Source organism: Scyliorhinus torazame, chromosome 11 (assembly GCF_047496885.1).
Source record: "Scyliorhinus torazame isolate Kashiwa2021f chromosome 11, sScyTor2.1, whole genome shotgun sequence".
NCBI classification, from domain to species: domain Eukaryota; kingdom Metazoa; phylum Chordata; class Chondrichthyes; order Carcharhiniformes; family Scyliorhinidae; genus Scyliorhinus; species Scyliorhinus torazame.
The window spans coordinates 52,899,376-52,922,718 of record NC_092717.1 but is presented as its reverse complement, the minus strand read 5'-3'; positions in this window follow the sequence as shown (position 1 = coordinate 52,922,718).

The following is a 23,343-nucleotide window of genomic DNA, read 5'->3' as shown; positions in this document are numbered from 1 at the left end:
CCCACTGTTGGTGAGAGTCCCCAGCAGAATAATGTCCCACTGTTGGTGAGAGTCTCAAGACGAAGAATCTCCCACTGTTGGTGAGATTCACCAGCAGAATAATCTGCCACTCAGGTGAGAGTGCCCAACAGGATAATCTCCCACTGTTGGTGAGAGTCTCCATCAGAATAATCTCCCACTCAGATGAGAGCCTCCAGCAGAATAATCACCCACTTTTGGTGAGAGTCCCCCGCAGAATAATCTCCCACTGTTGGTGAGAGTCTCCAGCAGAATAATCACCCACTGTTGGTGAGAGTCCCCAGTAGAATAATCTCTCACTGTTTGTGAGAGTCTCCAGCAGAATAATCTCCCACTCAGATGAGAGCCTCCAGCAGAATAATCACCCACTGTTGGTGAGAGTCCCCAGCAGAATAAACTCCCACTGTTGGTGAGAGCCCCCAGCAGAATAATATCCCACTGTCGGTGAGAGTCTCAAGAAGAAGAATCTCCCACTGTTGGTGAGAGTCCCCAGCAGAATAATGTCCCACTGTTGGTGAGAGTACCCAGCAGAATAATCTCCCACTCAAGTGAGAGCCTCCAACAGAATAATCACCAACTCACGTGAGAGCCCGCAGCAGAACAATCCCCCACTGTTGGTGTGAGACCCCAGCACAATAATCTCTCACTGTTGGTGAGAGTCCCCAGCAGAATAATATCCCACTGTTGGTGAGAGACCGCATCAGAATAATGTCCCACTGTTGGTGAGAGCCCCCAGCAGAATAATCTCCCACTGTTGGTGAGAGCCCCCATCAGAATAATCTCCCACTGTTGGTGAGAGACCCCAGCAGAATAATCTCCCACTCTTGGTGAGAGTCCCCAGCAGAATAATCTCCCACAGTTGGTGAGAGCCCCCAGCAGAATAATCTCCCACTGTTGGTGAGAGTCTCAAGAAGAAGAATCGCCACTGTTGGTGAGAGTCACCAGCAGAATAATCTCCCACTCAGGTGAGAGTCCCCAGCAGAATAATCTCTCACTGTTGGTGAGAGTCTCCATCAGAATGATCTCCTGTTCAGGTGAGAGTCTCCATCAGAATAATCTCCCACTGTTGCTGAGAGTCCCCATCAGAATAATCTCCCACTGTTGGTGAGAGTCCCCATCAGAATAATCTCCCACTCTTGGTGAGAGTCCCCAGCAGAATAATCTCCCACAGTTGGTGAGAGCCCCCAGCAGAATAATCTCCCACTGTTGGTGAGAGTCTCAAGAAGAAGAATCGCCACTGTTGGTGAGAGTCACCAGCATAATAATCTCCCACTCAGGTGAGAGTGCCCAGCAGAATAATCTACCACTGTTGGTGAGAGTCCCCAGCAGAATAATCTACCACTGTTGGTGAGAGTCTCCAGCAGAATAATCACCCACTGTTGGTGAGAGTCCCCAGCAGAATAATCTCTCACTGTTAGTGAGAGTCTCCATCAGAATAATCTCCCACTCAGATGAGAGCCTCCAGCAGAATAATCACCCACTTTTGGTGAGAGTCCCCCGCAGAATAATCTCCCACTGTTGGTGAGAGTCTCCAGCAGAATAATCACCCACTGTTGGTGAGAGTCCCCAGTAGAATAATCTCTCACTGTTTGTGAGAGTCTCCAGCAGAATAATCTCCCACTCAGATGAGAGCCTCCAGCAGAATAATCACCCACTGTTGGTGAGAGTGCCCAGCAGAATAAACTCCCACTGTTGGTGAGAGCCCCCAGCAGAATAATATCCCACTGTCGGTGAGAGTCTCAAGAAGAAGAATCTCCCAGTGTTGGTGAGAGTCCCCAGCAGAATAATGTCCCACTGTTGGTGAGAGTACCCAGCAGAATAATCTCCCACTCAAGTGAGAGCCTCCAACAGAATAATCACCAACTCACGTGAGAGCCCGCAGCAGAACAATCCCCCACTGTTGGTGTGAGACCCCAGCAGAATAATGTCTCACTGTTGGTGAGAGTCCCCAGCACAATAATCTCTCACTGTTGGTGAGAGTCCCCAGCAGAATAATATCCCACTGTTGGTGAGAGCCCCCAGCAGAATAATCTCCCACTGTTGGTGAGAGCCCCCATCAGAATAATCTCCCACTGTTGGTGAGAGTCACCAGCATAATAATCTCCCACTCAGGTGAGAGTCCCCAGCAGAATAATCTCTCACTGTTGGTGAGAGTCTCCATCAGAATGATCTCCCACTGTTGCTGAGAGTCCCCATCAGAATAATCTCCCACTGTTGGTGAGAGTCCCCATCAGAATAATCTCCCACTCTTGGTGAGAGTCCCCAGCAGAATAATCTCCCACAGTTGGTGAGAGCCCCCAGCAGAATAATCTCCCACTGTTGGTGAGAGTCTCAAGAAGAAGAATCGCCACTGTTGGTGAGAGTCACCAGCAGAATAATCTCCCACTGTTGGTGAGAGTCACCAGCATAATAATCTCCCACTCAGGTGAGAGTGCCCAGCAGAATAATCTACCACTGTTGGTGAGAGTCCCCAGCAGAATAATCTACCACTGTTGGTGAGAGTCTCCAGCAGAATAATGTCTCACTGTTGGTGAGAGTCCCCAGCAGAATCATCTCCCACTGTTGGTGAGAGTCCCCAGCATAATAATGTCTCACTGTTGGTGAGAGCCCCCAGCAGAGTAATGTCACACTGTTGGTGAGAGTCCCCAGCAGAATCATCTCCCACTGTTGGTGAGAGTCCCCAGCAGAGTAATGTCTCACTGTTGGTGAGAGGCCCCAGCAGAATAATCTCCCACTCAGGTGAGAGTGCCCAGCAGAATAATGTCCCACTGTTGGTGAGAGTCCCCAGCAGAATAATCTCCCACTGTTGGTGAGAGCCCCCAACAGAACAATCTCCCACTGTTGGTGAGAGCCCCCAGCAGAATAATCTCCCACTCAGGTGAGAGTGCCCATCAGAATAATCTCCCAATGTTGGTGAGAGCCCCCAGCAGAATAATCTCCCATGCAGGTGAGAGCCTCCATCAGAATAATCTCCCACTGTTGGTGAGAGTCTCAAGAAGAAGAATCTCCCACTGTTGGTGAGAGTCACCAGCAGAATAATCTCCCACTCAGGTGAGAGTGCCCAACAGGATAATCTCCCACTGTTGGTGAGAGTCACCAGCAGAATAATCTCCCACTCAGGTGACAGTCCCCAGCCGAATAATGTCCCACTGTTGGTGAGAGCCCCCATCAGAATAATCTCCCACTGTTGTTGAGAGTACCCAGCAGAATAATCTCCCACTGTTAGTGAGAGCCCCCAGCAGAATAATCTCCCACGCAGGTGAGAGCCTCCATCAGAATAATCTCCCCCGTTTGGTGAGAGTCTCAAGAAGAAGAATCTCCCACTGTTGGTGAGAGTCACCAGCAAAAAAATCTCCCACTCAGGTGAGAGTGCCCAGCGGAATAATCTCCCACTGTTGGTGAGAGTCCCCAGCAGAATAATCTCCCACGCAGGTGAGAGCCTCCATCAGAATAATCTCCCACTGTTGGTGAGAGTCCCCAGCAGAATAATGTCACAATGTTGGTGAGAGTCCCCAGCAGAATAATCTCCCACTGTTGGTGATAGTCCCCAGCAGAATAATGTCTCACTGTTGGTGAGAGCCCCCAGCAGAATGATCTCCCACTGTTGGTGAGAACCCTCAGCAGAATAATCTCCCACTCAGGTGAGACTCTCCAGCAGAATAATGTCTCACTGTAGGTGAGAGTCCCCAGCAGAATAATCTCTCGCTGTTGGTGAGAGTCTCCATCAGAATAATATCCCACTCAAGTGAGAGCTTCCATCAGAATAATCACCAACTCACGTGAGAGCCCCCAGCAGAATAATCCCCCACTCTACGTGCGTGTCCCCAGCAGTATAATGTCCCACTGTTAGTGAGAGTCTCCAGCAGAATAATGTCCCACTGTTGGTGAGAGCCCCCAGCAGAATAATCTCCCACTGTTGGTGAGATCCTCCATCAGAATAATCTCCCACTGTTGGTGAGAGTCACCAGCAGAATAATCTCCCACTCAGGTGAGAGTGCCCAGCAGAATAATCTCCCACTGTTGGTGAGAGTCCCCAGCAGAATAATGTCCCACTGTTTCTGAGAGCCCCCAGCAGAATAATCTCCCACTGTTGGTGAGAGCCTCCATCAGAATAATCTCCCACTGTTGGTGAGAGTCACCAGCAGAATAATGTCCCACTCAGGTGAGAGCCTCCATCAGAATAATCTCCCACTGTTGGTGAGCGTGTCAAGAAGAAGAATCTCCCACTGTTGGTGAGAGTCACCAGCAGAATAATCTCCCACTCAGGTGAGAGTGAACAGCAGAATAATCTCCCACTGTTGGTGAGAGTCCCCAGCAGAGTAATGTCTCACTGTTGGTGAGAGTCCCCAGCAGAATAATGTCCCACTGTTGGTGAGTGTCCCCAGCAGAATAATGTCCCACTGTTGGTGAGATTCCCCAGCAGAATAATCTCCCACAGTTGGTGAGAGTCCCCAGCAGAATAATGTCCCACTGTTGGTGAGAGTCCCCAGCAGAATAATCTCCCACTGTTGTTCAGAGTCCCCAGCAGAATAATCTCCCACTGTTGGTGAGAGCTTCCAGCAGAATAATCTCCCACGCAGCTGAGAGCCTCCATCAGAATTATCTCCCACTGTTGGTGAGAGTCTCAAGAACAAGAATCTCCCACTGTTGGTGAGAGTCACCAGCAGAATAATCTCCCACTCATGTGAGAGTGCCCAGCAGAATAATCTCCCACTGTTGGTGAGAGCCCCATCAGAATAATGTCCCACTGTTGGTGAGAGTCCCCAGCAGAATAATGTCCCACTGTTGTTGAGAGCCCCCAGCAGAATAACCTCCCACTGTTGGTGAGAGTCCCCAGCAGAATAATGTCCCACTGTTGTTGAGAGCCCCCAGCAGTATAACCTCCCACTGTTGGTGAGAGTCCCCAGCAGAATAATCTCCCACTCAGGTGAGAGTGCCCAGCAGAATAATCTCCCACTGTTGGTGAGAGTCCCCAGCAGAATAATGTCCCACTGTTGGTGAGAGTCTCAAGACGAAGAATCTCCCACTGTTGGTGAGAGTCACCAGCAGAATAATCTCCCACTCAGGTGAGAGTGCCCAACAGGATAATCTCCCACTGTTGGTGAGAGTCACCAGCAGAATAATCTCCCACTCAGGTGACAGTCCCCAGCCGAATAATGTCCCACTGTTGGTGAGAGCCCCCATCAGAATAATCTCCCACTGTTGTTGAGAGAACCCAGCAGAATAATCTCCCACTGTTAGTGAGAGCCCCCAGCAGAATAATCTCCCACGCAGGTGAGAGCCTCCATCAGAATAATCTCCCCCGTTTGGTGAGAGTCTCAAGAAGAAGAATCTCCCACTGTTGGTGAGAGTCACCAGCAAAAAAATCTCCCACTCAGGTGAGAGTGCCCAACAGAACAATCTCCCACTGTTGGTGAGAGCCCCCAGCAGAATAATCTCCCACTCAGGTGAGAGTGCCCATCAGAATAATCTCCCAATGTTGGTGAGAGCCCCCAGCAGAATAATCTCCCATGCAGGTGAGAGCCTCCATCAGAATAATCTCCCACTGTTGGTGAGAGTCTCAAGAAGAAGAATCTCCCACTGTTGGTGAGAGTCACCAGCAGAATAATCTCCCACTCAGGTGAGAGTGCCCAACAGGATAATCTCCCACTGTTGGTGAGAGTCACCAGCAGAATAATCTCCCACTCAGGTGACAGTCCCCAGCCGAATAATGTCCCACTGTTGGTGAGAGCCCCCATCAGAATAATCTCCCACTGTTGTTGAGAGTACCCAGCAGAATAATCTCCCACTGTTAGTGAGAGCCCCCAGCAGAATAATCTCCCACGCAGGTGAGAGCCTCCATCAGAATAATCTCCCCCGTTTGGTGAGAGTCTCAAGAAGAAGAATCTCCCACTGTTGGTGAGAGTCACCAGCAAAAAAATCTCCCACTCAGGTGAGAGTGCCCAGCGGAATAATCTCCCACTGTTGGTGAGAGTCCCCAGCAGAATAATCTCCCACGCAGGTGAGAGCCTCCATCAGAATAATCTCCCACTGTTGGTGAGAGTCCCCAGCAGAATAATGTCACAATGTTGGTGAGAGTCCCCAGCAGAATAATCTCCCACTGTTGGTGATAGTCCCCAGCAGAATAATGTCTCACTGTTGGTGAGAGCCCCCAGCAGAATGATCTCCCACTGTTGGTGAGAACCCTCAGCAGAATAATCTCCCACTCAGGTGAGACTCTCCAGCAGAATAATGTCTCACTGTAGGTGAGAGTCCCCAGCAGAATAATCTCTCGCTGTTGGTGAGAGTCTCCATCAGAATAATATCCCACTCAAGTGAGAGCTTCCATCAGAATAATCACCAACTCACGTGAGAGCCCCCAGCAGAATAATCCCCCACTCTACGTGCGTGTCCCCAGCAGTATAATGTCCCACTGTTAGTGAGAGTCTCCAGCAGAATAATGTCCCACTGTTGGTGAGAGCCCCCAGCAGAATAATCTCCCACTGTTGGTGAGATCCTCCATCAGAATAATCTCCCACTGTTGGTGAGAGTCACCAGCAGAATAATCTCCCACTCAGGTGAGAGTGCCCAGCAGAATAATCTCCCACTGTTGGTGAGAGTCCCCAGCAGAATAATGTCCCACTGTTTCTGAGAGCCCCCAGCAGAATAATCTCCCACTGTTGGTGAGAGCCTCCATCAGAATAATCTCCCACTGTTGGTGAGAGTCACCAGCAGAATAATGTCCCACTCAGGTGAGAGCCTCCATCAGAATAATCTCCTACTGTTGGTGAGCGTCTCAAGAAGAAGAATCTCCCACTGTTGGTGAGAGTCACCAGCAGAATAATCTCCCACTCAGGTGAGAGTGAACAGCAGAATAATCTCCCACTGTTGGTGAGAGTCCCCAGCAGAGTAATGTCTCACTGTTGGTGAGAGTCCCCAGCAGAATAATGTCCCACTGTTGGTGAGTGTCCCCAGCAGAATAATGTCCCACTGTTGGTGAGATTCCCCAGCAGAATAATCTCCCACAGTTGGTGAGAGTCCCCAGCAGAATAATGTCCCACTGTTGGTGAGAGTCCCCAGCAGAATAATCTCCCACTGTTGTTCAGAGTCCCCAGCAGAATAATCTCCCACTGTTGGTGAGAGCTTCCAGCAGAATAATCTCCCACGCAGCTGAGAGCCTCCATCAGAATTATCTCCCACTGTTGGTGAGAGTCTCAAGAACAAGAATCTCCCACTGTTGGTGAGAGTCACCAGCAGAATAATCTCCCACTCATGTGAGAGTGCCCAGCAGAATAATCTCCCACTGTTGGTGAGAGCCCCATCAGAATAATGTCCCACTGTTGGTGAGAGTCCCCAGCAGAATAATGTCCCACTGTTGTTGAGAGCCCCCAGCAGAATAACCTCCCACTGTTGGTGACAGTCCCCAGCAGAATAATGTCCCACTGTTGTTGAGAGCCCCCAGCAGTATAACCTCCCACTGTTGGTGAGAGTCCCCAGCAGAATAATCTCCCTCTCAGGTGAGAGTGCCCAGCAGAATAATCTCCCACTGTTGGTGAGAGTCCCCAGCAGAATAATGTCCCACGCAGGTGAGAGCCTCCATCAGAATAATCTCCCACTGTTGGTGAGAGTCCCCAGCAGAATAATGTCCCACTGTTGGTGAGAGTCCCCAGCAGAATAATGTCCCACTGTTGGTGAGCGTCTCAAGAAGAAGAATCTCCCACTGTTGGTGAGAGTCACCAGCAGAATAATCTCCCACTCAGGTGAGAGTCCCCAGCAGAGTAATGTCTCACTGTTGGTGAGAGTCCCCAGCAGAATAATGCCCCACTGTTGGTGAGAGTCCCCAGCAGAATAATCTCCCACTGTTGTTGAGAGTCCCCAGCAGAATAATCTCCCACTGTTGGTGAGATTCTCAAGAAGAATAATCTCCCACTCAGGTGAGAGTGCCCAGCAGAATAATCTCCCACTGCTGGTGAGAGCCCCAGTAGAATAATGTCTCACTGTTGATGAGATTCCCCAGGAGAATAATCTCCCACTGTTGGTGAGAGTGCCCAGCACAATAATCTCTCACTGTTGGTGAGAGTCCCCAGCAGAATAATCTTCAACTCAGGTGAGAATCCCGAGCAGAATAATCTCCCACTGTTGGTGAGAGCCCCCATCAGAATTATGTCTCACTGTTGGTGAGAATCCCCAGCAGAATAATCGCCCACTGTTGGTGAGAGTCCCAGTAGAATAGTGTCTCACTGTTGATGAGATTCCCCAGGAGAATAATCTCCCACTGTTGGTGAGAGTCTCCATCAGAATAATCTCCCACTGTTGGTGAGAATCCCTAGCAGAATAATCTCCCACTGTTGGTTAGAGCCCCCATCAGAATAATATCCCACTGTTGGTGAGAGTCCCCAGCAGAATAATGTCTCACTGTTGATGAGAGTCTGCATCAGAATAATCTCCCACTCAGGTGAGAGTCTCCAGCAGAATAATCACCCACTGTTGGTGAGAGCCCCCAGCAGAATAATGTCCCACTGTTGGTGAGAGTCTCCAGCAGAATAATCTCTCACTGTTGGTGAGAGTCTGCATCAGAATAATCTCCCACTCAGGTGAGAGTCTCCAGCAGAATAATCACCCACTGTTGGTGAGAGTCCCCAGCAGAATAAACTCCCACTGTTGGTTAGAGTCCCCAGCACAATAATCTCTCAATGTTGGTGAGAGTCCCCAGCAGAATAATGTCCCACTGTTGGTGAGAGTCTCCAGCAGAATAATGTCCCACTGTTGGTGAGAGTTCCCAGTAGAATAATCTCCCACTCAAGTGAGAGCCTCCATCAGAATAATCACCAACTCACGTGAGAGCCTCCAGCAGAATAATCCCCCACTGTTGGTGCGTGTCCCCAGCCGAATAATGTCTCACTGTAGGTGAGAGTCCCCAGCAGAATAATGTCCCACTGTTGGTGAGAGCCCCCAGCAGAATGATCTCCCACTGTTGGTGAGAACCCTCAGCAGAATAATCTCCCACTCAGGTGAGACTCTCCAGCAGAATAATGTCTCACTGTAGGTGAGAGTCCCCAGCAGAATAATCTCTCGCTGTTGGTGAGAGTCTCCATCAGAATAATATCCCACTCAAGTGAGAGCTTCCAGCAGAATAATCACCAACTCACGTGAGAGCCCCCAGCAGAATAATCCCCCACTCTACGTGCGTGTCCCCAGCAGTATAATGTCCCACTGTTAGTCAGAGTCTCCAGCAGAATAATGTCCCACTGTTGGTGAGAGCCCCCAGCAGAATAATCTCCCACTGTTGGTGAGATCCTCCATCAGAATAATCTCCCACTGTTGGTGAGAGTCACCAGCAGAATAATCTCCCACTCAGGTGAGAGTGCCCAGCAGAATAATCTCCCACTGTTGGTGAGAGTCCCCAGCAGAATAATGTCCCACTGTTTCTGAGAGCCCCCTGCAGAATAATCTCCCACTGTTGGTGAGAGCCTCCATCAGAATAATCTCCCACTGTTGGTGAGAGTCACCAGCAGAATAATGTCCCACTCAGGTGAGAGCCTCCATCAGAATAATCTCCCACTGTTGGTGAGCGTCACAAGAAGAAGAATCTCCCACTGTTGGTGAGAGTCACCAGCAGAATAATCTCCCACTCAGGTGAGAGTGAACAGCAGAATAATCTCCCACTGTTGGTGAGAGTCCCCAGCAGAGTAATGTCTCACTGTTGGTGAGAGTCCCCAGCAGAATAATGTCCCACTGTTGGTGAGTGTCCCCAGCAGAAAAATGTCCCACTGTTGGTGAGATTCCCCAGCAGAATAATCTCCCACAGTTGGTGAGAGTCCCCAGCAGAATAATGTCCCACTGTTGGTGAGAGTCCCCAGCAGAATAATCTCCCACTGTTGTTCAGAGTCCCCAGCAGAATAATCTCCCACTGTTGGTGAGAGCTTCCAGCAGAATAATCTCCCACGCAGCTGAGAGCCTCCATCAGAATAATCTCCCACTGTTGGTGAGAGTCTCAAGAACAAGAATCTCCCACTGTTGGTGAGAGTCACCAGCAGAATAATCTCCCACTCATGTGAGAGTGCCCAGCAGTATAATCTCCCACTGTTGGTGAGAGCCCCATCAGAATAATGTCCCACTGTTGGTGAGAGTCCCCAGCAGAATAATGTCCCACTGTTGTTGATAGCCCCCAGCAGAATAACCTCACACTGTTGGTGAGAGTCCCCAGCAGAATAATGTCCCACTGTTGTTGAGAGCCCCCAGCAGTATAACCTCCCACTGTTGGTGAGAGTCCCCAGCAGAATAATCTCCCACTCAGGTGAGAGTGCCCAGCAGAATAATCTCCCACTGTTGGTGAGAGTCCCCAGCAGAATAATGTCCCACGCAGGTGAGAGCCTCCATCAGAATAATCTCCCACTGTTGGTGAGAGTCCCCAGCAGAATAATGTCCCACTGTTGGTGAGAGTCCCCAGCAGAATAATGTCCCACTGTTGGTGAGCGTCTCAAGAAGAAGAATCTCCCACTGTTGGTGAGAGTCACCAGCAGAATAATCTCCCACTCAGGTGAGAGTCCCCAGCAGAGTAATGTCTCACTGTTGGTGAGAGTCCCCAGCAGAATAATTCCCCACTGTTGGTGAGATTCCCCAGCAGAATAATCTCCCACTGTTGTTGAGAGTCCCCAGCAGAATAATCTCCCACTGTTGGTGAGAGTCTCAAGAAGAATAATCTCCCTCTCAGGTGAGAGTGCCCAGCAGAATAATCTCCCACTGCTGGTGAGAGCCCCAGTAGAATAATGTCTCACTGTTGATGAGATTCCCCAGGAGAATAATCTCCCACTGTTGGTGAGAGTCCCCAGCACAATAATCTCTCACTGTTGGTGAGAGTCCCCAGCAGAATAATCTTCAACTCAGGTGAGAATCCCGAGCAGAATAATCTCCCACTGTTGGTGAGAGCCCCCATCAGAATTATGTCTCACTGTTGGTGAGAATCCCCAGCAGAATAATCGCCCACTGTTGGTGAGAGCCCCAGTAGAATAGTGTCTCACTGTTGATGAGATTCCCCAGGAGAATAATCTCCCACTGTTGGTGAGAGTCTCCATCAGAATAATCTCCCACTGTTGGTGAGAATCCCTAGCAGAATAATCTCCCACTGTTGGTTAGAGCCCCCATCAGAATAATATCCCACTGTTGGTGAGAGTCCCCAGCAGAATAATGTCTCACTGTTGATGAGAGTCTGCATCAGAATAATCTCCCACTCAGGTGAGAGTCTCCAGCAGAATAATCACCCACTGTTGGTGAGAGCCCCCAGCAGAATAATGTCCCACTGTTGGTGAGAGTCTCCAGCAGAATAATCTCTCACTGTTGGTGAGAGTCTGCATCAGAATAATCTCCCACTCAGGTGAGAGTCTCCAGCAGAATAATCACCCACTGTTGGTGAGAGTCCCCAGCAGAATAAACTCCCACTGTTGGTGAGAGTCCCCAGCACAATAATCTCTCAATGTTGGTGAGAGTCCCCAGCAGAATAATGTCCCACTGTTGGTGAGAGTCTCCAGCAGAATAATGTCCCACTGTTGGTGAGAGTTCCCAGTAGAATAATCTCCCACTCAAGTGAGAGCCTCCATCAGAATAATCACCAACTCACGTGAGAGCCTCCAGCAGAATAATCCCCCACTGTTGGTGCGTGTCCCCAGCAGAATAATGTCTCACTGTTGGTGAGAATCCCCAGCAGAATAATGTCTCACTCAGGTGAGAGTCTCCAGCAGAATAATGTCTCACTCAGGTGAGAGTCTCCAGCAGAATAATCTCCCACTGTTGGTGAGAGTCCCCAGCAGAATAATCTCCCACTGTTGGTGAGAGTCCCCAGCACAATAATCTCTCACTGTTGGTGAGAGTCCCCAGCAGAATAATCGCCCACTGTTGGTGAGAGTCCCCAGCAGAATAATCTCCCACTGTTGGTTAGAGCCCCCATCAGAATAATATCCCACTGTTGGTGAGAGTCCCCAGCAGAATAATGTCTCACTGTTGATGAGAGTCCCCAGCAGAATAATCACCCACTGTTGGTGAGAGTCCCCAGTTGAATAATCTCCCACTGTTGGTGAGAGTCCCCAGCAGAATAATCTCCCCCTGTTGGTGAGAGTCCCCAGCAGAATAATGTCTCACTGTTGATGAGAGTCCCCAGTTGAATAATCTCCCACTGTTGGTGAGTCTCCAGCAGAATAATCACCCACTGTTGGTGAGCGTCCCCAGCAGAATATTCTCTCACTGTTGGTGAGAGTCCCCAGCAGAATAATCTCCCACTGTTGGTGAGAGTCTCAAGAAGAATAATCACCCTCTCAGGTGAGAGTGCCCAGCAGAATAATCTCCCACTGCTGGTGAGAGCCCCAGTAGAATAATGTCTCACTGTTGATGAGATTCCCCAGGAGAATAATCTCCCACTGTTGGTGAGAGTCCCCAGCACAATAATCTCTCACTGTTGGTGAGAGTCCCCAGCAGAATAATCTTCAACTCAGGTGAGAATCCCGAGCAGAATAATCTCCCACTGTTGGTGAGAGCCCCCATCAGAATTATGTCTCACTGTTGGTGAGAATCCCCAGCAGAATAATCGCCCACTGTTGGTGAGAGCCCCCGTAGAATAGTGTCTCACTGTTGATGAGATTCCCCAGGAGAATAATCTCCCACTGTTGGTGAGAGTCTCCATCAGAATAATCTCCCACTGTTGGTGAGAATCCCTAGCAGAATAATCTCCCACTGTTGGTTAGAGCCCCCATCAGAATAATATCCCACTGTTGGTGAGAGTCCCCAGCAGAATAATGTCTCACTGTTGATGAGAGTCTGCATCAGAATAATCTCCCACTCAGGTGAGAGTCTCCAGCAGAATAATCACCCACTGTTGGTGAGAGCCCCCAGCAGAATAATGTCCCACTGTTGGTGAGAGTCTCCAGCAGAATAATCTCTCACTGTTGGTGAGAGTCTGCATCAGAATAATCTCCCACTCAGGTGAGAGTCTCCAGCAGAATAATCACCCACTGTTGGTGAGAGTCCCCAGCAGAATAAACTCCCACTGTTGGTGAGAGTCCCCAGCACAATAATCTCTCAATGTTGGTGAGAGTCCCCAGCAGAATAATGTCCCACTGTTGGTGAGAGTCTCCAGCAGAATAATGTCCCACTGTTGGTGAGAGTTCCCAGTAGAATAATCTCCCACTCAAGTGAGAGCCTCCATCAGAATAATCACCAACTCACGTGAGAGCCTCCAGCAGAATAATCCCCCACTGTTGGTGCGTGTCCCCACCAGAATAATGTCTCACTGTTGGTGAGAATCCCCAGCAGAATAATGTCTCACTCAGGTGAGAGTCTCCAGCAGAATAATGTCTCACTCAGGTGAGAGTCTCCAGCAGAATAATCTCCCACTGTTGGTGAGAGTCCCCAGCAGAATAATCTCCCACTGTTGGTGAGAGTCCCCAGCACAATAATCTCTCACTGTTGGTGAGAGTCCCCAGCAGAATAATCGCCCACTGTTGGTGAGAGTCCCCAGCAGAATAATCTCCCACTGTTGGTTAGAGCCCCCATCAGAATAATATCCCACTGTTGGTGAGAGTCCCCAGCAGAATAATGTCTCACTGTTGATGAGAGTCCCCAGCAGAATAATCACCCACTGTTGGTGAGAGTCCCCAGTTGAATAATCTCCCACTGTTGGTGAGAGTCCCCAGCAGAATAATCTCCCCCTGTTGGTGAGAGTCCCCAGCAGAATAATGTCTCACTGTTGATGAGAGTCCCCAGTTGAATAATCTCCCACTGTTGGTGAGTCTCCAGCAGAATAATCACCCACTGTTGGTGAGCGTCCCCAGCAGAATATTCTCTCACTGTTGGTGAGAGTCCCCAGCAGAATAATCTCCCACTGTTGGTGAGAGTCTCAAGAAGAATAATCACCCTCTCAGGTGAGAGTGCCCAGCAGAATAATCTCCCACTGCTGGTGAGAGCCCCAGTAGAATAATGTCTCACTGTTGATGAGATTCCCCAGGAGAATAATCTCCCACTGTTGGTGAGAGTCCCCAGCACAATAATCTCTCACTGTTGGTGAGAGTCCCCAGCAGAATAATCTTCAACTCAGGTGAGAATCCCGAGCAGAATAATCTCCCACTGTTGGTGAGAGCCCCCATCAGAATTATGTCTCACTGTTGGTGAGAATCCCCAGCAGAATAATCGCCCACTGTTGGTGAGAGCCCCCGTAGAATAGTGTCTCACTGTTGATGAGATTCCCCAGGAGAATAATCTCCCACTGTTGGTGAGAGTCTCCATCAGAATAATCTCCCACTGTTGGTGAGAATCCCTAGCAGAATAATCTCCCACTGTTGGTTAGAGCCCCCATCAGAATAATATCCCACTGTTGGTGAGAGTCCCCAGCAGAATAATGTCTCACTGTTGATGAGAGTCTGCATCAGAATAATCTCCCACTCAGGTGAGAGTCTCCAGCAGAATAATCACCCACTGTTGGTGAGAGCCCCCAGCAGAATAATGTCCCACTGTTGGTGAGAGTCTCCAGCAGAATAATCTCTCACTGTTGGTGAGAGTCTGCATCAGAATAATCTCCCACTCAGGTGAGAGTCTCCAGCAGAATAATCACCCACTGTTGGTGAGAGTCCCCAGCAGAATAAACTCCCACTGTTGGTGAGAGTCCCCAGCACAATAATCTCTCAATGTTGGTGAGAGTCCCCAGCAGAATAATGTCCCACTGTTGGTGAGAGTCTCCAGCAGAATAATGTCCCACTGTTGGTGAGAGTTCCCAGTAGAATAATCTCCCACTCAAGTGAGAGCCTCCATCAGAATAATCACCAACTCACGTGAGAGCCTCCAGCAGAATAATCCCCCACTGTTGGTGCGTGTCCCCAGCAGAATAATGTCTCACTGTTGGTGAGAATCCCCAGCAGAATAATGTCTCACTCAGGTGAGAGTCTCCAGCAGAATAATGTCTCACTCAGGTGAGAGTCTCCAGCAGAATAATCTCCCACTGTTGGTGAGAGTCCCCAGCAGAATAATCTCCCACTGTTGGTGAGAGTCCCCAGCACAATAATCTCTCACTGTTGGTGAGAGTCCCCAGCAGAATAATCGCCCACTGTTGGTGAGAGTCCCCAGCAGAATAATCTCCCACTGTTGGTTAGAGCCCCCATCAGAATAATATCCCACTGTTGGTGAGAGTCCCCAGCAGAATAATGTCTCACTGTTGATGAGAGTCCCCAGCAGAATAATCACCCACTGTTGGTGAGAGTCCCCAGTTGAATAATCTCCCACTGTTGGTGAGAGTCCCCAGCAGAATAATCTCCCCCTGTTGGTGAGAGTCCCCAGCAGAATAATGTCTCACTGTTGATGAGAGTCCCCAGTTGAATAATCTCCCACTGTTGGTGAGTCTCCAGCAGAATAATCACCCACTGTTGGTGAGCGTCCCCAGCAGAATATTCTCTCACTGTTGGTGAGAGTCTGTGGCGCACAAAGACTCCGTGAGACGAATAGAGTGAAGTCGATGAGGCTTTATTAAACGAGTCTGTTCCCCCGCAGCTCGATAGTAAACTGGCCTGCGGAGGAAGACTCCGGCTTCTTATACTTCGCCTTCAGGGCGGAGTATGAGGTCAACGGCCAACCAGGACCCGGGATCTGTCAGCCAATGACATTAGGGCTTCCAGTCCCACATGACCCCCAATACATACTACCACATTCACCCCTTGTCAAAAATGAACCCGGCGGGGTGATGCTTCGTATGGTGGTAAGGGTTTACAGGGCTCGTCCTGGGAGGATAGAACAGTTACATGGTAGTACAGTATTGGACAGTATCGTCCTGTTACAACTATTTACAGAGGATATAGGAAAAACAAAATGTTCATTGGACAGTCCATCTTTGTTTTACATCGACGCCACGATTCGGTCGGGCGGTCTGGTCGTCCGTGTCGATCGCCTCGGCCCCGGCGGTGGTGGTGGTGCTTGTACCAGCGTTGTCGCCTCCGGGAGCCGCACGGTTTCAGCTGTCGGTGCAAAGGGGAGGGGGACTGATCCTCCTGGGAAGGGGGCGGTCGCGGGGTGCGGCGGTGGCAGGAAGGGGGGCGGTTGGGTTGATGGTGTCGGGGGGGTGTGCGTGGTGCCGGTGGGCGCCAGATCCCGCAGGGAGACCGTGTCCTGTCGGCCGTCGGGGTACTCCACGTAGGCGTACTGGGGGTTTGCGTGGAGGAGGTGAACCCTTTCGACCAACGGGTCCGCCTTATGTGCCCGCACATGCTTTCGGAGCAGGATGGGTCCTGGGGCCGCCAGCCAGGTCGGCAGCGACGTTCCAGAGGAGGACCTCCTAGGGAAGACAAGGAGACGCTCGTGAGGCGTTTGATTAGTGCTCGTACATAATAACGACTGGATGGAATGGAGAGCGTCCGGGAGGACCTCCTGCCACCGTGAAACTGGGAGATCCCTGGACCGTAGGGCCAGTAGGACGGCCTTCCAGACCGTGCCGTTCTCCCTTTCTACTTGCCCGTTCCCCCGGGGGTTGTAGCTGGTCGTCCTGCTTGAAGCTATGCCCTTGCTGAGCAGGAACTGGCGCAGCTCGTCACTCATGAAAGAGGACCCCCTGTCGCTGTGGACGTATGCGGGGTAACCGAACAGCGTGAAGATGCTGTTCAGGGCTTTAATGACTGTGGCCGCGGTCATGTCGGAGCAGGGAATGGCAAAAGGGAAGCGGGAGTATTCGTCCACTACATTAAGGAAATACGCATTGCGGTCGGTGGAGGGGAGGGGCCCTTTGAAATCGAGACTGAGGCGTTCAAAGGGGCGGGAAGCCTTAATCAGGTGCGCTCCATCTGGCCTGAAAAAATGCGGTTTGCATTCTGCGCAGATGTGGCAGTCTCTTGTGACTGTACGGACCTCCTCTAAGGAGTATGGGAGATTGTGGGACTTGATGAAGTGGTAAAACCGAGTGACCGCCGGGTGGCAGAGGTCCTCGTGGAGGGCTTGGAGGCGGTCAATTTGTGCGTTGGCACATGTCCCGCGGGATAGGGCATCGGACGGCTCGTTCAGCTTTCCGGGCCGGTACAAGATCTCATAGTTGAAGGTGGAGAGTTCGATCCTCCACCGCAAGATCTTGTCGTTCTTGATCTTGCCCCGCTGTGCATTATCGAACATGAAGGCTACCGACCGTTGGTCAGTGAGGAGAGTGAATCTCCTGCCGGCTAGGTAATGCCTCCAATGTCGCACAGCTTCCACTATGGCTTGGGCTTCCTTTTCCACTGAGGAGTGGCGGATTTCTGAGGCGTGGAGGGTTCGGGAGAAGAAGGCCACGGGTCTGCCCGCTTGGTTAAGGGTAGCCGCTAGAGCTACGTCAGAGGCGTCGCTCTCGACCTGGAAGGGGAGGGACTCGTCGATGGCGCGCATCGTGGCCTTTGCGATGTCCGCTTTGATGCGGCTGAAAGCCTGGCAAGCCTCTGTCGACAGCGGGAAAGTCGTGGTCTGTATTAGGGGGCGGGCCTTATCTGCGTACTGGGGGACCCACTGGGCGTAGTATGAAAAGAACCCCAGGCAGCGTTTCAGGGCTTTTGGGCAGTGCGGGAGGGGAAATTCCATGAGTGCGCGCATACGTTCGGGGTCGGGGCCTATTATCCCATTGCGCACTATGTAGCCCAGAATGGCTAGCCGATCGGTGCTAAAAACGCACTTGTCCTCGTTGTACGTGAGGTTCAAGGCTTTGGCAGTCTGGAGGAATTTTTGGAGGTTGGCGTCGTGGTCCTGCTGATCATGGCCACAGATGGTTACATTGTCGAGGTACGGGAACGTGGCCCGTAACCCATGTTGATCAACCATTCGGTCCATTTCCCGTTGGAAGACCGAGACGCCGTTTGTGACGCCAAAAGGGACCCGTGGGAAATGGTATAACCGCCCGTCTGCCTCGAAGGCTGTGTACTTGCGGTCACTTAGGCGGATGGGGAGCTGATGGTAGGCGGACTTGAGGTCCACGGTGGAGAAGACTTTATACTGGGCAATCCGATTGACCATATCGGATATGCGGGGGAGAGGGTACGCGTCTAGTTGTGTGTACCTGTTGATGGTCTGGCTATAGTCAATGACCATCCTTTGTTTCTCCCCTGTCTTCACTACTACCACCTGCGCTCTCCAGGGACTATTGCTGGCCTGGATTATGCCCTCCTTTAGTAGCCGCTGGACTTCGGAGCGAATGAAGGTCCGGTCCTGGGCGCTGTACCGTCTGCTCCTAGTGGCGACGGGTTTGCAATCCGGGGTGAGGTTCGCAAACAAGGACGGGGGTTGCACCTTGAGGGTGGCGAGGCCGCAGATAGTGAGTGGGGGTATGGGGCCGCCGAATTTAAACGTAAGGCTCTGTAGGTTACATTGAAAATCTAAGCCCAGCAAGGTGGGGGCACAGAGTTGGGGAAGGACGTTAAGTTTGTAGTTTTTGAATTCCCTCCCCTGTACCGTTAGGGTAACTATGCAGAATCCCTGGATCTGTACGGAGTGGGATCCTGCAGCTAGGCAAATCTTTTGTGCGCTGGGGAAGGTAGTTAAGGAACAGCGTCTTACCGTGTCGGGATGTATAAAATTTTCCGTGCTCCCGGAGTCGACGAGGCATGGCGTCTCGTGGCCGTTAATTAGGACCGTTGTCGTCGTCGTCTGGAGAGTCCGGGGCCGAGCCTGATCGAGCCGTGGTTGTAGTAGTGGGGTGGGGTCCGTTGTTGCCGTCCAAGATGGCGTCGGGGATGGACAAAATGGCTGCCCCCATACATCGCACGTGGCTGGGGGGTCAAAAGATGGCGTCGGGGGTGGACAAAATGGCCGCCCCCATGCGTCGTACAGGTCGGGGGCGGTCCAAGATGGCGGGGCCCCTCCTCGTGGTGGTCGGGACCCAAAGTGGCGGCGTCTGCGGGTCGCACATGGTGTGCTGGGGGGTCTGGGGGGCGCTAGGACCGCGCGGAGTTCCTGCATTGCGAGCGCCCGGGCCGCGGGCGCTAGGACCGCGCGGAGTTCCTTGACTGCGAGCGCCAGGGCTGTGGGCGCTAGGACCGCGCGGAGCTCCTTCGCCGGGGACAGCGGTGGTCGGGGCCCAGGCCGGCGGGTCAGTACTGCGAGCGCTGGGACCGTGAGGAGCTCCCTCGCCGGGGACGGCGGTGATCGGGGTCCAGGTAAGTTGCGCCGGCGGGTCAGACGTGGGGCGCGGGACGGGGGTGAGGGCCCAGGTCGGCGGCGCCGGCGGGTGAGACGTGGGGCGCGGGACGGGGGTGAGGGCCCAGGTCGGCGGCGCCGGCGGGTCAGGCGTGGGGCGCGGGACGGGGGTGAGGGCCCAGGTCGGCGGCGCCGGCGGGTCAGGCGTGGGGCGCGGGACGGGGGTGAGGGCCCAGGTTGGCGGCGCCGGCGGGTCAGGCGTGGGGCGCGGGACGGGGGTGAGGGCCCAGGTCGGCGGAGCCGGCGGGTCAGTCGTGGGGCCGCGAGCGCTGGCACCGTGCGGAGCTCCCTCGCCGGGGACAGCGGTGGTCGGGGTCAAGGTAGGTGGCGCCGGCGGGTCAGGCGTGGGGCGCGGGACGGGGGTGAGGGTGGCGTTCGGGACGCGAAAGACCCATTCCTCTCCGTGGAGAGTGTTGGCCGGCACCCAAATCGGGAGCGCCGGCGGCGGGTCGTACATGGACTGCGGGGAGGGGGGTTGGGGAGCGTAGGCGGCGTGCAGGGCTCCCAGTTCTCCCGGGACCGCGGTGGTCGGGACCCAAAATGGCGGCGCCTGCGGGTCGCACATGGCGTGCTGGGGGGGTTGGGACGCATAGGCTGCCTGTAGGGCTCCCTGTTCTCCCGGGACGGCGGCGACCACGCGGGACCGGCACACCACCGCATAATGGCCCTTTTTCCCGCAGCTTTTGCAGATGGCTGCGCGGGCCGGACAGCGTTGTCGGGGGTGCTTCGCCTGGCCGCAGAAATAACAGCGGGCGCCCCCGGTGCGACTCGGCGTTTGGACTGCGCAAGCCTGTGGGGTGTCCGGGGGGGGGGGGGGTAGGGGGTTTGCCGCGGCGGGTACGTACGGGGCCCAATGGCCTGCCGCGCGGTCGGGGCCGTAGGCGCGGGTATTACGCGCGGCTACGTCCAGCGAGGCTGCCAGGGCCCGTGCCTCTGAGAGTCCTAGCGACTCTTTTTCTAGAAGTCTTTGGCGGATTTGGGAGGATTGCATACCTGCAACAAAAGCATTGCGCATTAACATGTCCGTATGTTCGTTTGCATTCACCGACGGGCAACTGCAGGCTCTTCCCAAAATCAGCAGCGCGGCGTAGAACTCGTCCATCGATTGGCCGGGAGCTTGCCGTCTTGTCGCGAGCTGGTAGCGAGCGTAGATTTGGTTAACTGGGCGAACGTAGAGACTTCTCAGTGCTGTGAACGCCGTCTGGAAATCGTCGGTGTCTTCAATGAGGGTGAAAATCTCCGTGCTCACCCTCGAGTGCAGGACCTGCAGTTTTTGTTCGTCTGAGTCTCGGCCTGTGGTCGATGTGATGTAGGCCTCAAAGCAAGTCTGCCAGTGTTTGAAGGCTGCTGCCGCATTCACTGCGTGGGGGCTGATCCTCAGGCATTCTGGAATGATCCTGAGCTCCATAGTCCTTTTTAGGCACGCTTAATAAATTGTGGCGCACAAAGACTCCGTGAGACGAATAGAGTGAAGTCGATGAGGCTTTATTAAGCGTGTCTGTTCCCCAGCAGCCCGATAGTAAACTGGCCTGCGGGGGAAGGCACCGGCTTCTTATACTTCGCCTTCAGGGCGGAGTATGAGGTCAACGGCCAACCAGGACCCGGGATCTGTCAGCCAATGACATTAGGGCTTCCAGTCCCACATGACCCCCAATACATACTACCACAGAGTCTCCATCAGAATAATCTCCCACTCAGGTGAGAGTCTCCAGCAGAATAATCACCCACTGTTGGTGAGGGTCCCCAGCAGAATAAACTCCCACTGTTGGTGAGAGTCCCCAGCACAATAATCTCTCTCTGTTGGTGAGAGCCCCCATCAGAATTATGTCTCACTGTTGGTGAGAATCCCCAGCAGAATAATCGCCCACTGTTGGTGAGAGTCTCCAGCAGAATAATCACCCACTGTTGGTGAGAGCCCCCAGCAGAATAATGTCCCACTGTTGGTGAGAGTCTCCAGCAGAATAATCTCTCACTGTTGGTGAGAGTCTGCATCAGAATAATCTCCCACTCAGGTGAGAGTCTCCAGCAGAATAATCACCCACTGTTGGTGAGAGTCCCCAGCAGAATAAACTCCCACTGTTGGTGAGAGTCCCCAGCACAATAATCTCTCAATGTTGGTGAGAGTCCCCAGCAGAATAATGTCCCACTGTTGGTGAGAGTCTCCAGCAGAATAATGTCCCACTGTTGGTGAGAGTTCCCAGTAGAATAATCTCCCACTCAAGTGAGAGCCTCCATCAGAATAATCACCAACTCACGTGAGAGCCTCCAGCAGAATAATCCCCCACTGTTGGTGCGTGTCCCCAGCAGAATAATGTCTCACTGTTGGTGAGAATCCCCAGCAGAATAATGTCTCACTCAGGTGAGAGTCTCCAGCAGAATAATGTCTCACTCAGGTGAGAGTCTCCAGCAGAATAATCTCCCACTGTTGGTGAGAGTCCCCAGCAGAATAATCTCCCACTGTTGGTGAGAGTCCCCAGCACAATAATCTCTCACTGTTGGTGAGAGTCCCCAGCAGAATAATCGCCCACTGTTGGTGAGAGTCCCCAGCAGAATAATCTCCCACTGTTGGTTAGAGCCCCCATCAGAATAATATCCCACTGTTGGTGAGAGTCCCCAGCAGAATAATGTCTCACTGTTGATGAGAGTCCCCAGCAGAATAATCACCCACTGTTGGTGAGAGTCCCCAGTTGAATAATCTCCCACTGTTGGTGAGAGTCCCCAGCAGAATAATCTCCCCCTGTTGGTGAGAGTCCCCAGCAGAATAATGTCTCACTGTTGATGAGAGTCCCCAGTTGAATAATCTCCCACTGTTGGTGAGTCTCCAGCAGAATAATCACCCACTGTTGGTGAGCGTCCCCAGCAGAATATTCTCTCACTGTTGGTGAGAGTCCCCAGCAGAATAATCTCCCACTGTTGGTGAGAGTCTCAAGAAGAATAATCACCCTCTCAGGTGAGAGTGCCCAGCAGAATAATCTCCCACTGCTGGTGAGAGCCCCAGTAGAATAATGTCTCACTGTTGATGAGATTCCCCAGGAGAATAATCTCCCACTGTTGGTGAGAGTCCCCAGCACAATAATCTCTCACTGTTGGTGAGAGTCCCCAGCAGAATAATCTTCAACTCAGGTGAGAATCCCGAGCAGAATAATCTCCCACTGTTGGTGAGAGCCCCCATCAGAATTATGTCTCACTGTTGGTGAGAATCCCCAGCAGAATAATCGCCCACTGTTGGTGAGAGCCCCCGTAGAATAGTGTCTCACTGTTGATGAGATTCCCCAGGAGAATAATCTCCCACTGTTGGTGAGAGTCTCCATCAGAATAATCTCCCACTGTTGGTGAGAATCCCTAGCAGAATAATCTCCCACTGTTGGTTAGAGCCCCCATCAGAATAATATCCCACTGTTGGTGAGAGTCCCCAGCAGAATAATGTCTCACTGTTGATGAGAGTCTGCATCAGAATAATCTCCCACTCAGGTGAGAGTCTCCAGCAGAATAATCACCCACTGTTGGTGAGAGCCCCCAGCAGAATAATGTCCCACTGTTGGTGAGAGTCTCCAGCAGAATAATCTCTCACTGTTGGTGAGAGTCTGCATCAGAATAATCTCCCACTCAGGTGAGAGTCTCCAGCAGAATAATCACCCACTGTTGGTGAGAGTCCCCAGCAGAATAAACTCCCACTGTTGGTGAGAGTCCCCAGCACAATAATCTCTCAATGTTGGTGAGAGTCCCCAGCAGAATAATGTCCCACTGTTGGTGAGAGTCTCCAGCAGAATAATGTCCCACTGTTGGTGAGAGTTCCCAGTAGAATAATCTCCCACTCAAGTGAGAGCCTCCATCAGAATAATCACCAACTCACGTGAGAGCCTCCAGCAGAATAATCCCCCACTGTTGGTGCGTGTCCCCACCAGAATAATGTCTCACTGTTGGTGAGAATCCCCAGCAGAATAATGTCTCACTCAGGTGAGAGTCTCCAGCAGAATAATGTCTCACTCAGGTGAGAGTCTCCAGCAGAATAATCTCCCACTGTTGGTGAGAGTCCCCAGCAGAATAATCTCCCACTGTTGGTGAGAGTCCCCAGCACAATAATCTCTCACTGTTGGTGAGAGTCCCCAGCAGAATAATCGCCCACTGTTGGTGAGAGTCCCCAGCAGAATAATCTCCCACTGTTGGTTAGAG